This window comes from Nyctereutes procyonoides, unplaced genomic scaffold (assembly GCF_905146905.1).
Source record: "Nyctereutes procyonoides isolate TBG_1078 unplaced genomic scaffold, NYPRO_anot_genome, whole genome shotgun sequence".
In the NCBI taxonomy this organism is placed as follows: domain Eukaryota; kingdom Metazoa; phylum Chordata; class Mammalia; order Carnivora; family Canidae; genus Nyctereutes; species Nyctereutes procyonoides.
The window spans coordinates 14,231,085-14,247,415 of NW_026575139.1; positions in this window are offsets into that span (position 1 = coordinate 14,231,085).

Consider the following 16,331-nt stretch of genomic DNA (forward strand, 5'->3'; position numbering starts at 1 on the left):
AAATTAGATACAAATCTTTTCTCAATATAGTCATTTCTCATCCTTGGTAGTTGTGTTCTACAGTCACCACAAATACTGAATTAGGGAGTGCTGCACCCTTGCTCCTAGGAGAAATACAGGTTTAGATGACTAAATGTCCCTAGTCACATTTTTATCAACTGATTAGTATATAACTTTGTTTTTTGTGTATTTTTGTTTAAAGGCACCTAACTGAAAAGCATATTATTGACTCACTAACTTTAAACTCATGTCCAATGACACTATAGCTCCTTTTGGAATCAAGATCCCCTCAGATGTGTAGATTCTCTCTGGAACACATCACAGCTTTCTTGTTCTTAGGAAGATTAGCCAAATATTCAGCACTACTTTTGAGAGCCGTTTTGAATAGCAAAATGGCCACCAAAGAACACATCATGGTGAAAAATGTGGCACTAAATACACCACAAAAAAAGACACTGGTTTACAGTAATAGAGCTGAAACAAGAAGCTGAAAGATCACCTTGTTCCATATCAGCTGAAAATGTGCACCTGGGACAATTTAAAAGGGAAAGATGAAAAAGTAGGTTACCTTGGGTGGGACTTATTGGACATAACAAAGTAAGGATGGCTGGAGCCCTAGCTGTTACTGTCCTGGCAGGTGTTAACAACTTGGCCAAGTATCCTGTTGCGACAGATTTATTATGTCTGATTCTATTTTTCCACTTTATGTCACTTTGTCAAACTCACTTATTAGGTGCTTTTTTTTTTTTTTATTCTATCAGATTTTCTATATAGACAATCAGGTTACGTGAGATAAATTCATTTAACTTCTCTTTTAAAATGTGGTGTATTTATTTATGTTTGTTGCCTGATTTCATTGTGAAGAACTTCTAGAACAGTGCTGAATAGAAGTGGTGAGGGTGGACATTCTTGTTTTGTTCTTGATCACAGGGGAAAACACTCAGTTTTTCACCATTAAGTATGACACTTGTAGGTTTTAGTAGATGCATCCTATCAGTTTGAAGAAGTTCTAATCTATTACTGGTTTGCTGAGAGATTTTTCAATGAATCAATGTTGGCTTTTGTCACTGCTTTATTATTAATTATTATTGCTATATTATTATTGCTATATTATTATTATTATATTGCTATTATTAATGCTATTAAAGTAATAGTTTCACTTTTCTTCTTTCATTGTTAAAATGGTGAATTACAGTGATTAATCCTAACATTAAATGCAAGGCATTTCTTGGATAAACCCTACCTGGTCATGATATATACATATACATGTATTTACACACACACATATACACACATACACATTTGTATACATATGTATGTGTATTATACATATATATACACATATGTGATTTACATGTGTGTATGTATTTGAATTCTTATGCTAATAATTTGATTTAATTTCACATCTATGTTAATGAGTCTTATTGGTTCATAGTTTTCCCATGTTTTATTTTTCTAATTTTGGTATCAGAGTAATAATAATCTCAAAGAATAAATTTGGAAGTTTTCCTTCATCTTAAATTTTTTAAAAGAGTTTATATAATTGATAATATTTATGTCACATGTTTGATGGAATTTACAAGTGAGACTATTTGCAGTTAGAATTTTCTTTGTAGGAAGGTTTTTAAACTACAAATGCAATTATTTTAAAATATAGTAGATTTTAGGTTATTTAGTTTTTCTTGAATAAGCTTTAGTAATTTCTGTCTTTCAAGGACTTTTCTCATTTAAACTGACTTGTAAATTTATTGATATAACATTATTCATGAGTCATAATATTATTCTTTTATTATCTGTACAGTCTGTAGTAATGTCACCTCTTTTACACCTGATTGCAGTATTTGTGTCTTCTCTTTTCTTCCTGATAAATTTGACTAGAGACTCACCAATTTCATTGATCTTCTCAGAGTCAGCTTTTCTTTCCATTATTTTCTTTATTATTTCTGTCTCCTATTCCATTGATTTCTGCTCTGATCTATACTATTACCTCTTATTCTTTGTACTTCATTTGCTTTAATCTTTCTAGTTGTTTTTTGTTTGTTTGTTGGTTGGTTGGTTTGAAGTTGACATTGCTGAGTTGAAAGTTTTTTTTTTTTTTCTTATCTAATATAGGCAGAAGACATTACTTTTGTCTCACCTCTAAAATTTTATCTCTGCAGTCTCTTTGAAATTATTTTACTTCTGAGTTTTATTTCCACTATCTGTCAAATGGGACTATCAATTCTTGTCTGATCAGTTACCAAATCTGCTTGACAGAATTCTCATGAATCAAATGATGATACTATATGGCAAAAAGGCTGAACTCTATTATGGGTTAAACAGGCATATGCTATTATTATATTTGGTTACTTTTCATAGTTCTAATCAGCCTAAATAATTTTTTTAAATTTTATAAATTAAATTGAAGATATATTTTCTATTTTGTTTTTCATGCATGTAGCTTTCTAGAAAACCCCTAAATAAAATGCACTGAGTCTCATTAACTAGGATGCTTAGGGGAAAATATTGGTATGTATTTTTTGTTTCAATTTTTATATATTTACCTTCTCAGAAGTAGACTTTATATTGTGTAAAGAAAGTTTCTCTCTCCTTTCCTTTTGATGTGGTTTTAGGAGCAGGTGGCATAGCTTTAGTGGGATCTCTCTCCCCTGAGGCAAGTCTGGTATTGATCAGCTTTGAAATGAATGTCCTGCCCTCAACAATACCCCTTATTGACTATCTGCTTACTTTGCCAATTAAAGCAGTCAGAGAGTTATATATTTTATCTTTGGGTTCAGTTTTGAACCAGGCATCTATGCTTTCTTTTAAATTTACCTTTGATCCAGAATCCAGATCCCCTAAGGGATGCCTTCCTTGCTTCTGAATGCATGAAGTTTTTGTTACAGATTTTCAGATGCCTTTATTAATTGGAAAATAAGGAAAATGAGAAAAAAATGAAGAAAGAAAGAAATGGGCAGGTCTAAATAAATAACAACAACAACAAAAAAAAAACTGAAATAATTTATTTTCAAAAAGTTAAAAATAAAATATCCCATATTTAGCAGCTATCGACTAAAAGACAAAGGTATAAGATAGAAGGTAAAACCATTACTTTTTAATTCATTTAATGAATATTTATTGAGTGACACACTCTGGTCATGCCACCAGAGACATAGTGGTGACCAAGACAGATGTGTGATCCTGTATGGAACTTATATCCTCATTATTCCAAAATGTTTAGTTTTTCCTTTATCTTCAGTTTGGTGTTTATATCTGCAACTTGATTGAGAGTTACTAATATACATTTGAATAGTTTCTCATTTGCCTCCAGCAATATTTAATTGTTCACTTACTCTGGTAAGTGTGGAGGATGCAAAAGTAAGAGACAGAGAGTTCTTCATGTCAGGAGGTCATAACCTCTTGAGAAGAGAAACTCTGCTTTGTTCATGATTGATAATTTATAAATTGAAACTAATATGGCACAAATATATACTTGTATCCCTTTAGGCTTATCGTGGTCTGACCTCACAACCCTTATAGGGAAAGGGTGGAAGTCATCTTCCGTGGTGTTAGGACAAGTGAGTCTGAAGGGTCTTGAATCCTATGCAGTGAAACTCCTTACTAAATAACTGCATTTGAAGAGCCATTTTCTAGTTGCTAAGTTTGGACTTTTCACCCAGATTTACATGTAAGTTTGCTTATGGCTCTTCTTCCCTAGGCATCCTGTCCTCTCAGTTCTGGGGCCAAACAAAAGTGCATCTTCAAGATGAATTCCTTACTCTACTCTTTCTTGACATCCTTCCTAGCAAACCTCCTCCTCTAAACTCTTCCTATATAGAAAATCTGGCACTTCTAAAGTGCTGTCACACCCTCATGTGGATTTTCTTGCGTTTGTCTCTTCTATGACAATAAGATATGTTGACCCTTGAACAAGGTCATCTATTCTGGGTCTGTCCTTGCAGGACACAGGTATAATTTTGATACCTTCCTAATGAAGTTCCCCTCTTCTCCTTACTACTGGACACTGTAGACTTCTTGCCCAGCCAAGCAAAATAAACTATGAATTTCTTACAAACAAATTTGAGGCCGAGTATTTGGAGGATCTCTCTCCACAAACTCTGCTGTGATGGTTTAAGCTTTTGTTCATTCATGTATATTGGGAACTTGTGACTTTAATTATTGATCAGAGAGCCAGAGCAGGTGAAAACTGAAGCTGAAGGAATGTATAAATGGTAGTGGGTTGGAATAAATCTATTTGAGCAGAGAAATTAAAAGTTGTTTCTACTCCCCAATTATCATCATCAATGGGTTGATTATTCTTCTCAAGAATAATCATTCTTGAGAATGATTAACAGGCATTAGCAGGTAGACCCTTGAATCAATGCCTCAAATGGCCATACTGAAAGGCAGAAACAGAACAGTTCACTTCATTTGTACTCCCTGTAAGAGTGGGAAGAATAAAAAAATAACCCATCTCAGAAGGTATGACAAATTCAATTGTGTTAATTGTGTTCCCCCAAAATTCATATGTTGAAGCCTTAACCCCCAGTGTAGCTCTAGCTGATGACAGGGCCTTTAGGAGATAATTAAGGTTAAATGAAGCTAGAGGTTGGAATCCTAATCTGATAGGACTGAAGCCTTATAAGACTAGGAAGAAAGAGAGATAATCTCTATCTTCTTCTCTCTGTGTCTCTCTTTCTCCCTTCCCCTTGTGAGAGCACAGAGAGAAAGCAGCCATCTAAAAGCCAGGAAAAGAACTCTCAAACTCTTACCAGGAATGAAATCACCAGTTACCTCGATCTTGGATTTTTCAGCTTCCAGAACTGTGAGAAACTAAATTTCTATTGTTAAAGCCACCCAGAGTACAGTATTTTGTCATGGCAGCCTGAGAAAACCAAGGCAGAGGGAGGTACCTCTAGATGGCTCTCATTTATTCTCATTGGCCAGAACAATGTCACATGCCTACTGCTTCTATGCCTATCACTTTCAAAGGCAATCGATAGCTTAACCAGTAGCTCTCACCCAATCAAGAGTCATTTTGTCTGCATAGGACTTTTACCAAAGGCTGGAGAAGTTATTTTTTATTGTTAGAGCTTATAACTACCTTGGAGGGGAGAGATGTTACTGGCCTCTAGGGGGTAGATGTCAAAGATATGGAGAATCATCTTACAAGGAATGGACAGTTCTTCAGTGCCCAACAGCAAAGAAATGTCCTGCCCAAATGTCAATAACGCTGAGATTGAGAAATCATGACCTACGTGAATCAGGGACATTATCACAGAGCTTTTGAGCTTTGTATTCAAATATATTTTGAACATGAATTATATATTGATGTATAAAGTTGAATGCCATTTCTGTGTTTCTTAAAGGGTATGAGAAAGAGGCTAGGGAAGAGGCTTGAGGGAACTAGTAGCCCTAAGGGTCCCTCTGAGCTGCAACACGAAAGGTGGAAGATATCCAGTGTGAATTATTGATCTGAGACCAGACTCCCATATAGCGTTTGCCAGGAAACTATATGCCCTTTGGCACCTCCATGGAAATGTGATGAGGCTGCTGAGACTGTGTCTGGCTTTCCAGGCAGATACACTATGCTGCATGTTCTTGTGTTCTTTCTACTGATGCCAAGCCCTGCAGGAACCGGGAGGAGGAGGCAGATAGGGTTGCAGACTGGGGAGGGAGAGGAGAATTGACAGGCTGAAGGGGGGATCTAAGATATGATACTTAACCAGGCTACACTCAGCACCGTATACATGTCTTTTGGTCTCAGAGCCTCACACTAATCTCTCTCCTATCCTTCCCAGATTTCACGTTAGGATTTTGACCAAATGCTACCTGAGTGATGGGTGTGAGGTCAAAGTACAAGGTGCCTTCATGAAGTCCACAACAGCATTTAACACTTTTGCTCAGCTCTCTGATTGTGTTTTGATTCTAGCCTATGGGATGTTTTTCTAATATGGTGATAATATTGGACTTTGTGTTTCTGGGAAGCAGTTAAGTTCAAGAAATCCTGTATTCTTTTATTTTCCAGAAAAGGCAAATAGCAGAAGACCACCATAGTCTCACATATTCTCAGATAGGAGGGGCCTCCACCTCCTCCCACCATGCTTCTATCTGCCTCTATAAAACCCCAAGCCTCCTTTTTCCTTTAAGTTGTCCTTCATTAATGAACTTCTTTATTGCAGTGGCCTGAATAAAACCATCTCCTTAATGTCCAGTGCATTTCATCTTTTCTACTGAGTATGTAGGAAGACTGGCTATCATTGATCATGCATTCTCTGATGCCTCTGATGTGTTTATGACATAAATTTTATGCCTTCAGTCATTCTGGGCTCTGAATTTTGCTTCTAAAGAAAAAAAAAAGAACAAAAAAATCCTTTAAATCTTTTCTTTCATACAAACTGCCAAGAATTTAAGTGTCTATTTGAAATTCAAAAATAAAGCACTGGGTCTCCTTCCTTGGAAGTCTGTTGTTACAACCCCAACTGGAGGGAAGAAAATATCAAATGCTATCCCAACTGCATAAAAGAATGAGTAATGCGTGAAAAGAAGCAGAGGGTAATATTTTTAAAATATTTCCCATCCCATGAAGTTCTCATGAGGTCATGTATGTGAAGCTCTTAGAGCAGTTTCTTATATATAAGAGATGCCAAATAATTTCGCTTTTATTATTGTCATGACTATTGTCATCATCTTTGTAAAATATTTTAGTCATTGGGGAATTTTAGGTAATTTGGTTTCAGTCAGTCTCTTTCAAAGCTTTTCCTTTATTTTTAAACCGACTTATCCTAGGAGCTTTGATCATAAACTAGTATAATCACCTAAAAGGGTCTGGCACCTCCTGAAATAAAGGAAAGGCATTTTTAAAAGCCTAAATATAATCTTCCCAGTGTTTTGGTTTATCCTCAAAAAGAAAAGTATAATGTAGGAAGGGAAAAGAAGGATTACTGGGCAGAGAGATATAATACCAATCTTGGAAAGGAATTTTTAAAACTAAAATTTGCAAGAGCCAGAAGCTTTGAAAAAAAAAAAAAATCTTAAATAAAGCTTTTGTGTGGTCCCTGGCTTGGAACACAAAATCTGGAGGAAATTACCATTGGAGTAAACAGTAGGATCTGAGCTCTGTCTGACACAGTCTGAGAAATTAGAAATTAATGTCGGCAATAGATGAAACTGTCAGGCCAAAAACTAATTGGGAGCATATAGAAGGGAAATCTTCTGATGCCTAATGTAAGAACTTAAAGTGTTTTAAGAAACTGTAGCGAATATATTTTTCATTGTAAATAATCTTGCACTTTAGCCCCCTATTTTTTTTTTTTTACTTATTTCAAAATGATATATATAAAATAGGTAGTATAGGTATGGCTTGACAGTGGTACAGGTACAAACACATATACATACATATTCTAATTCTTTTTTCTCATATCCAATGCATTATTTTTTTTTGAGAAAATATTTTCTAAAGAAATGAGTAGGAACCTACTGATGATGTACCCTAAAATGATTTGCCAAATAAAGGGAAGTTACATCACTTAATAGTGATATATTTTTAAATGCCACAAGATGCATAACCTATCCATAAACAGCGAACGCTTGACATGGCATTCTCTGAGTTTTAGAGTAGGTCTATTGCACAAGACTGCGAAGGCATCAAAAGCGGGAGTCTGATGAAAACCACGGAGTGGTTTAGAATAGATCTAATTGCTACTCTCTTCTGGAAACTTTTTTTTTTTTCCTTTCAATTTAAAAGGTTTAGATCTTTACGGGGGCCAATTCTTAAAACGGTAAGGGAAAATGTGTGTTTTAAGGGAAAATCATGCATTGTCTAGAGCAAACTCCTCAGAGTTCTCTGACTAGATTCTCTGGGAGCTATCTTTGGCTCTAAAGAAAGCAATGCAAAAATAAATAAATAATTAAACAAATAAATAAATAAAATGAAGAAAGAAAGCAATGCAAACTCACTCTTGCCCATAGACATGCAAATAGATCCTGTCCATGGGGGTTCAGTCACCTTTCTTTCTGAGTCCCAAGGAGAAACCAGGATTCATCTATTTGTGAATTCATTTCAATAGTCTCTTCCTCCCATGAATTTATACTTCTTTGACTTCCTTGAACCAGTGAGAATAACTGCTGGGTTCTCTCCTTTGATTAATCCGTTAAATAAAATCTTTAACTGATGTTCTTTTTAGATCTGTGTGTGAGTTGTAATTTTACCTGTTTTTGAAAGAACTAACTTTCACATAATGTATGCAGACACCTGATGAATCTCGTAGCTTTGCCCATTTATCAAGTGGGAAGAGGAACTCGATCCTGCAAGGGTCTGTTGCACGCCTACTATTGGCGAAAGCATGCTCCCTGCTAGAAGGTGAAGGGGCAGATAAGTGAAGTATAAATGTATAAATGTGCCTCCTGTAAGAAATTGGAAATAGAGTAGACTAGAAGTTTGCATGTTATTAGTTATACTATGAAAGAGGACTCGAACTGGTAACTGAAATAAAGCACTATGAAAACTAGTACTTCACATGGGGGAAGCCTGCGGAATGTGAACAGGACTCTTGAATGACCTTGATATGGATCTCAGAAAAGTGGATAGGACTTCAGTAGGTAGTATTTAAATAAAGAGGTCACCTTGAGTGACAGAAGCAATCAGGGCAAAGGCTAGTTTGAGGAGGAGCAGAATATGCTCAGAGAGAACAAATTACCTGCCCTCCCTTCTGAACAAAATACGTTCCTCCTTGACACCGGTTTTGTATTGCTTATAATGAATCGCCTTGGATTTACTGTTAGGTATAGACGTTATTAATTCAATAAATCTTTTAACAAACAGTTTGTTATCTATTTCTCCCCGTAGACCAGGGTTTCCTAGCCGTGGCATTATTGGCATTTGAAACAGGAAACTTCTGTGCTGTGGGGAGAGGCACTCTCCTGTACATTGTAGGATGTTTAGCTGCCTTCCTGGTTTTGATCTGCAGGTTACTGCTACACCGAGTTGTAACAACCAAAAATGTTTCTAGACATTGCCAAATGCCCCTCTGGGACTGGGGCTTTTAGGGGAGGAAAGTGCTCCCAGTTAAAATCCACTGCTATGAATTCTTCAAATTCAACAACCTAACTCCAATTCCATTACTCAGCCCATCGCACCTCACTACTGTTACATCACTATTTTCTATTAGAGTTAATGAGTTCATTGATTCTTATGAAGTCTCAAAGATTCGAACCTTGGAGTCATGTAGTCCCACTTCCTTCTTACCTCTAAACCTTCTCCCACACAAAGTCCTAATGATCTCCCATCAGACATGGGGCTGTAACCTGGTCACCTCTTTCCCCCTGCATTACCACTGCTTTCGTGTAATTTATTGGCTTTTGTCTCGATGCTTTCAATAGGCTTTGTCTGATTGTTTTTGCCTTCCTTCTTTGTTTTAGTTTATTATTCCCCTGCTGCCAAACTTAGACTCTTAATGATTCCAGTTTCGTGAAACCATGCAAATTTAAAACAAAATAGCAATTTTTAAGGCATTTAAAGATAGTCTATGGACTAGGAAAAAAAAAAAAAAGAAAACAGCACCAAAATAATTTCTTGATAAGGCAAGCCAGGTTTCTTGCTTGCTGCAGTCAGGGAGGTAACTATTTGCACCATCTTTCTAGCTCCTCAAAAGTAGGAGATCAAAGACATAGTATTATACACTACGGGAGAGATTAAAGCAGATGATCTAAATCGGGGATCTGATTGGGATCAAACAAAGTCCATAATATCATACTTTTGGACTGGACGATATAGAAGACAAATATTCTAAAGTGAGCATTAGAAGTCTAAACCATTGTCTCGTAGGAGTCAAGTGCATTGAGAAGGTACCATTTACTCTGACAGATTCAAGTTGTTCAGATAAATGGATTTTGGGGAAGTTCTAATGAAAACAGCAAAATTACTTGCAACTTCTTCTGCCCGGGCAAGGATGTACTGAAACAATAAAATCATGGTTAAGTAGTAAACCGTTTATAAAAAGTTGTAGATGGTTTTAATTCCTAAATCCAGAATCTCTAATATAACAAGTGAAACTTGGGTCAGCTAGCCTTGTTCAAACCATCATCACCATGTGGCAGGTGCTACCAGGCTTCCTCCTTCCTATTCCAGCCATGAGCAACATGTGATGCCCTCACCAGGTACTTTCCTACTTCTTCATCTTTTTATAGGAAAGATGGAGAGAGGAAAGAAAGAAAGAGAACGAGGAAGGGAGACGGGGAGATAGGAAGATACTATGTTTCAAAACTTTCTCAGAAATTTTATCTATACCATACCCCTTAAACATCAAAGCAACTAGGCAGCCCTGGTGGTACAGCAGTTTGGTGCTGCCTGCAGCCCGAGGTGTGATCCTGTCTGCCTCTCTCTCTCTCAATAATAAGTAAAATCTTTAAAAAAAAAAAAAAAACTTCAAAGCAACTCCTTTTTTGGAGGTAGTTGCCATTGTATTTTTCAGATGAGAACATTAAAGACAAGACTGAGATACTTTGTTCAAGGTCATGCAAATGCTAGATTGGACTAAAACCTAAGTCTAGGTTGCTTTGACTCTATGCCCCAGCTCTTTACAGAATTGTACATCTTTGTTCTTTACCTGAAACCCCAAAGAGAAAGGATCATTCTCTACTCTCTGCTCTCAGGATAACTGACTGTTGCTAATACTATGTCATTTAGACACACAGGCAGATGATTTTAATGTATGACAATACCTCCCAAGTTGGACTGGTAGTTCATTATTGGCAAGGACTAGTGGTTTTATTATTTCGGGCATCACCAATATATTGCATAGAATCTGATACTAAGGGTCACTTGCTGGTACATACAGCATAGAATCTGATACTTACATGTGTTGAGGCTACATGAGTGAATACTGTGCCTCAAAACTTCTGACTTTGCTTTTAACTGAATAACTAATTTACCTGTGTGTATGTGCTTGCATGCTCCTGTGTGTGTATGTGTCAGAGAGAGAGAAAGAAGGCGACTATATATATTTTTTTCTAATCTGAACTACATTTAAATCCATGTTAGCTACTGTTGTGCCAAAATGGAACAAGTCAAATTACTTAAAATTAAGAGTTCAAAGTACATATGACAAAAAATGGCATTTGCTAAATATATTTAAGAATATCAAAGTGCTCTAAAAATATAGGGAAACAGTTTATGTCCATAAAAGTTTTGAGGAGAACTAGTAATGGAGTTGAGTTGAATACAATAAGTGATTCCAATTTGATCCATTTCTGTTCATATGTTGACAGTTTCTTAAAACCAACATTTGGTAAAAAATAAATAAGTAAAAATCATTACCAGCAGCATCTAAAAAACACTATGGTTCTTATTTATTATATTCAAATAAATGGAATATTAGTATTCTATTTTATCTGTAATTTAAACTGAGTTATAGTTGATGTCAGAATGGAAGGTGACTTTTTTTTTTTTTTTTTTTTAATCTTCTCTGGGTCAAAGACACCTCTGGAGCAGGATGTTGAAAGACAAAGCCCAAAAATTGATAAACAGAGACCAAGCCATTCTTGGTCTCTATTTTCTCCCTCTTGCTGATTTTCCTCCCTTTTCTCTTGTGTGAGAAATCCTGAGACTGATGTCCATGTAGATATTTCTCTTTAGAGAGATCAGAATATTCTTCTCTTTAGAAGAATATCAGAATGGCCATTTCTGGAAGCTTAACTCCAATTTAGACTGACCAGAGTCCTCCTCCCCAGTCCAAGCCCGCATTACAAGGACTATGAATTTTTACAAGGAGTTACTGTGATGTGAAAACCTGAAAGGCTGTTTCAAAATGGCTAGTTCAAAAAGAGCCAGTTGATGTTTATGAGGCATTGAAAATACTTTGTAGGAATAAAAAAAAAAAAGAAATATTAAGATGAAACCCAGATGAGGATGAAAAGAACAGGGAGAAATCAGATCAAATATTTTGATAGAAAAACAAAATTACAAACCAAAGGGTGTGGGAATGACAGGGCTAGAAATCCAAACATAGAAATAGGAGACTTAAAATAAATTGATACAATCAGGGAAAAATAAACTAAATTGTTGGGCCAACTAGAAATAAAGTACTAAAATTGGAGCCATGTGTGTGACAAAGGAGCAGATGACATATGAAGCATTACAGAAATTCGGCATACTCCTGAGGATGCTAAACTATTCATAAGATACACTTAGAGGGATCCCACATCAGCACAATGACGATAAAAAATGGGGCAAGAGTCTGCCATTTAAATGGAGTATTTAGTAGGTCCAGAAATGCAAGGACCAGCTCACTAAAACATAATCAGTCATTCGGTCCTGGGTCAGTGCAGAGGACGATGAAAGGGAAAATGCGCAATGGTCCCTGGACAGAAAGGAAGGAAAGACTGATGGTCAATGAAACCACAATTATGTGAAATTTCAACATCTCTTCAAAATTAATTGTTGGGCCTCTGAGGCACAGAATAGTAAAGACAGGAATGATGGGCAGAGCAATTGACTATTTCCTGAACCAAGATGTCGCATATTTGAATTCTTGTCTGTCTTGATCCAGTCTTAACCAATAGCCACGATAACTTTATTTTTATTGTATTGTATTTAAGGAAAAAAAATGGACTCATGCTCTGAGGTGAACGTTATATGAGCTAGAGTGATCTACGAAGGAATGAAATAGAATCATTTTCTTCTGAGGAGGCAACCAGAGAAACAGAAGAGTAAATAATTGCAGTAATTAGGAGGGAGTTTTGCCCATTATGATGAAAGGAACAAATGATAAAGAATGTTTGCATGTAAGTATCAGAGCTGGAGGAGTTCATTAGCATTAAAGACCAATGATGTTGTAAGAACCTAAAATATATTATTTGGTAAGACACTAGAAAGTAATTTTAAAAGATAAGGAGTAAAACAGGATGTTAAATAAGAAAAGACTATTTGAAATGTACAGAAATTGAACAGATTGATAAAAAGTAACTTTCAGATTTGAGATTCACTTATTTCTGAGTCTTTACAATGGTAATCTTTAAGGAATCCATACTCTCAAAAACTTAGGAGACAATGAGGTTGTGTCTCTCAGAAAAATACCATTTAGCTCAATGACCTTTTGTGCTTGTAAGATGTATCATTATGTTTGTGAGCTTGGCAGAGTTACTCATTCTCTTTAACCAGTGATCTAATTGTCCACCCATCACTTCTCTAGGGGAAACTGAGGGAGCATGCCCATGATAGACAACTAGGGAATGAGATAGAAATTGAACACCAGGCTTTTTTGGATGTCAGAATTTATCTCCAACTGTAAAATGTAAAAATCTTTGAGAAATCACTCTCAAACATGCAACATTTTATTGCATAGCTGTATATCCCAAAACCTATCCTTTCACTGACCATATTATAATTCTATAATAATTCTGGTACCTATTATTATTATTATTATTATTATTATTATTATGCCAACTACTCAGAAAATTGGGAAAATGTACTTTCAAAAAGATGTCATTTGGTGGCCACTCTGGAATCGATTGGTCATCTCAGGATAGTTTGGGAAAGTTAAGATGTGATCCCACGCATTAATCACCATACTGTGGTTTAGGATTGCTGAGTGTAAACAGGTATGGAGATGAGGCCAAGTCCAGGTAACAATGGTAATACCACCCTGAAAGTGAGGCCACCTGGGTCAAGTACTTCCTACTACTTGCATTATCTTTCCTTCTTACAACTACTTTGCAGAGAGATTTTCCTTTTTTTTTTTTTTTTTTTTTTTTTACTTTACAAATGATCAAAGTGAGACTTCAAAGAAGTTAAAAACGAAACTCAAAGCCAACATGCAAATCTACTTTTCTTGGCAGAACAGTGATGAATCCTGCTGCCTATTTAAAGGCAGGCAACAGTGTTGACTTAAAATTACAAATTCACATTGTTTTTTTAAAGTATGCCCATCGCAGGCATAATAACATGTGTCTGTGACTTCTGCTATGTAAGCATTACATTTTGTGGGGAAGCATACCCCTATTATCACCTGTTGAAAAAACAAGGTGATTCACTAATAAGGTGGAAAATAGCATCCAAAAAGTTATTCTTGATTACGAAATTCCAGTTCTTGTGCTCGTTACCTGAATTCATTTTCAACTCTGTGGTGGATTATCTGAATTCTGTTTTTTTGTTTTGTTTTGTTTTTTCGTTTTTTGTTTTTTTACTTTTTAAAAAAGTTTTTATTTATTTGTTACTCTTAAAAGTTTTCTTATTTAAATTCAATATAGTTAACATATACTGTATTGTTAGTTTCAGGGGTAGAGTTCAAGGATTCCTCAGGTGCATATAACACCCAGTGCTGGGATCCCTGGGTGGCACAGCGGTTTAGCGCCTGCCTTTGGCCCAGGGCGCGATCCTGGAGACCCGGGATTGAATCCTAGGTCGGGCTCCCGGTGCATGGAGCCTGCTTCTCCCTCTGCCTATGTCTCTGCCTCTCTCTCTCTCTCTGTGACTATCATAAATAAATAAATAAATAAATAAATAAATAAATAAATAAATAAATAAATAAAAGAAGTTAACACCCAGTGCTCATTCCATCATGTGCTCTCCTTAATGCCCATCACCCAGTGACCCCATGCCCTCACACCATCCAGCAACCCTCAGTTTGTTTCATTTTGTTTCACATAGTTATGATTTGCTTCTTTCTCTGTTTTCATCTGATTTTATTTTTCCTTCCCTTCCCCTGTCTTCATCTGTTTTGTTTCTTAAATTCCACATACAAGTGAAATCATATGGTACTGGTCTTTCTCTGACTGACTTATTTTGCTCAGCATTATACCCTCTAGTTCTATCCATGTCATCTTGCAAATGGCAAGATTCATTCTTTTTGATGGCTGATCAATATTCATATATATATATATATATATATATATATATATATACCTCACATCTTCTTTATCTTTTTTTAAAAATTTTTATTTATTATTTATGATAGTCACATAAAGAGAGAGAGAGAGAGAGAGAGAGAGAGAGAGAGAGACAGGCAGAGGGAGAAGCAGGCTCCATGCACCGGGAGCCCGACGTGGGATTCGATCCTGGGTCTCCAGGATCGTGCCCTGGGCCAAAGGCAGGCGCCAAACTGCTGCGCCACCCAGAGATCCCACATCTTCTTTATCTGTGTATCCTTTGATGTGACCATCTGGGCGCTTTCTATAGTTTGGCTATTGTGGACATTTTTGCTTTAAACATTGGGGTGTGGGTGCCCCTTCAAATCACTTGTTTGTATCCTTGTATCCTTGGATCAATAACTAGTAGTGCAATTGCTGGGTTGTAGGGCAGTTCTATTTTTATTTTTTTTATTTTTAATTTTTGAGGAACCTCCATACTATTTTCCAGAGTGGCTTCCCAACAATGTAAGAGAGTTCCTCTTTTGCTCCATCCTTACCAACATCTATTGTTTCCTGAGTTGATAATTTTAGTCATTCTGATCAGTGTGAGATGGTATCTCACTGTGGCTTTGATTTCTCAATGGATTATCTGAAGTCTTATTTTTGCCTCTTGGTGGTACCAGAAAATGTTTATACTGTCCAAAGTGTTTATCAAAAAGTGTTGTTGAAATAAACATAGAAGATAAAATTCCTGACCTCCTTTCTTCCTCTCTCATTCATTCCTTACTCTCTGTATCCATTCTTATGTGGAAGTTGGAATGCTTTCCTCATTATTAAGCTAATTAGACATTGAATCTTAAACAAGAATAGTTCCTCTTAAGACCCAGAAAACAACACCAAGACAAAACAAAATGAAACAAAACAGTATATAAAATTCTTTCTTCTAGAATCCTAACAATTCCATTTTATTGCTTAAATTTATTCCAAACTTAAGTTAGTTTCCTGAACTCCCAGACTGAAAACCATACCTGTTCTACACTCTTAACTATGGCCCATTAAAAGCAAGGTTGTCTGCGTCTCATCAGAGAGGTGGCTGCCCTTTGGTGGCAGGTGATGTAATCCTCGGTGTACATTGCATACATCTGGGGAAGGCTTTGGCAGTCTCAGCAGTGAAGGTCTCTAACATATCAGATCAGCATGTGAACCAGTAGTAAGCAAATTGCTGGAAAAGTCTCTGTAGTTGGCAAATATTTTAATGATGCATGCGGTAAAATTGGAGCCAGTTGGTCTTTCATCTACCCTCAATACCCCAAAATTCTAATGATAGATAAGCCCTTTATTTTTCTTGAGCTAAAACACAGAATACAAGAAGATATCTGCTAAATAAGGGGCTCATTTTACATAGATGCTGAAAAGAAAAAGACATAAAGCCAATTTGGGCCATAACCACATTTTCAGCATTGCTTAAAATGGAACAGAGCACACGGATGTTACAGTAGTGAGCA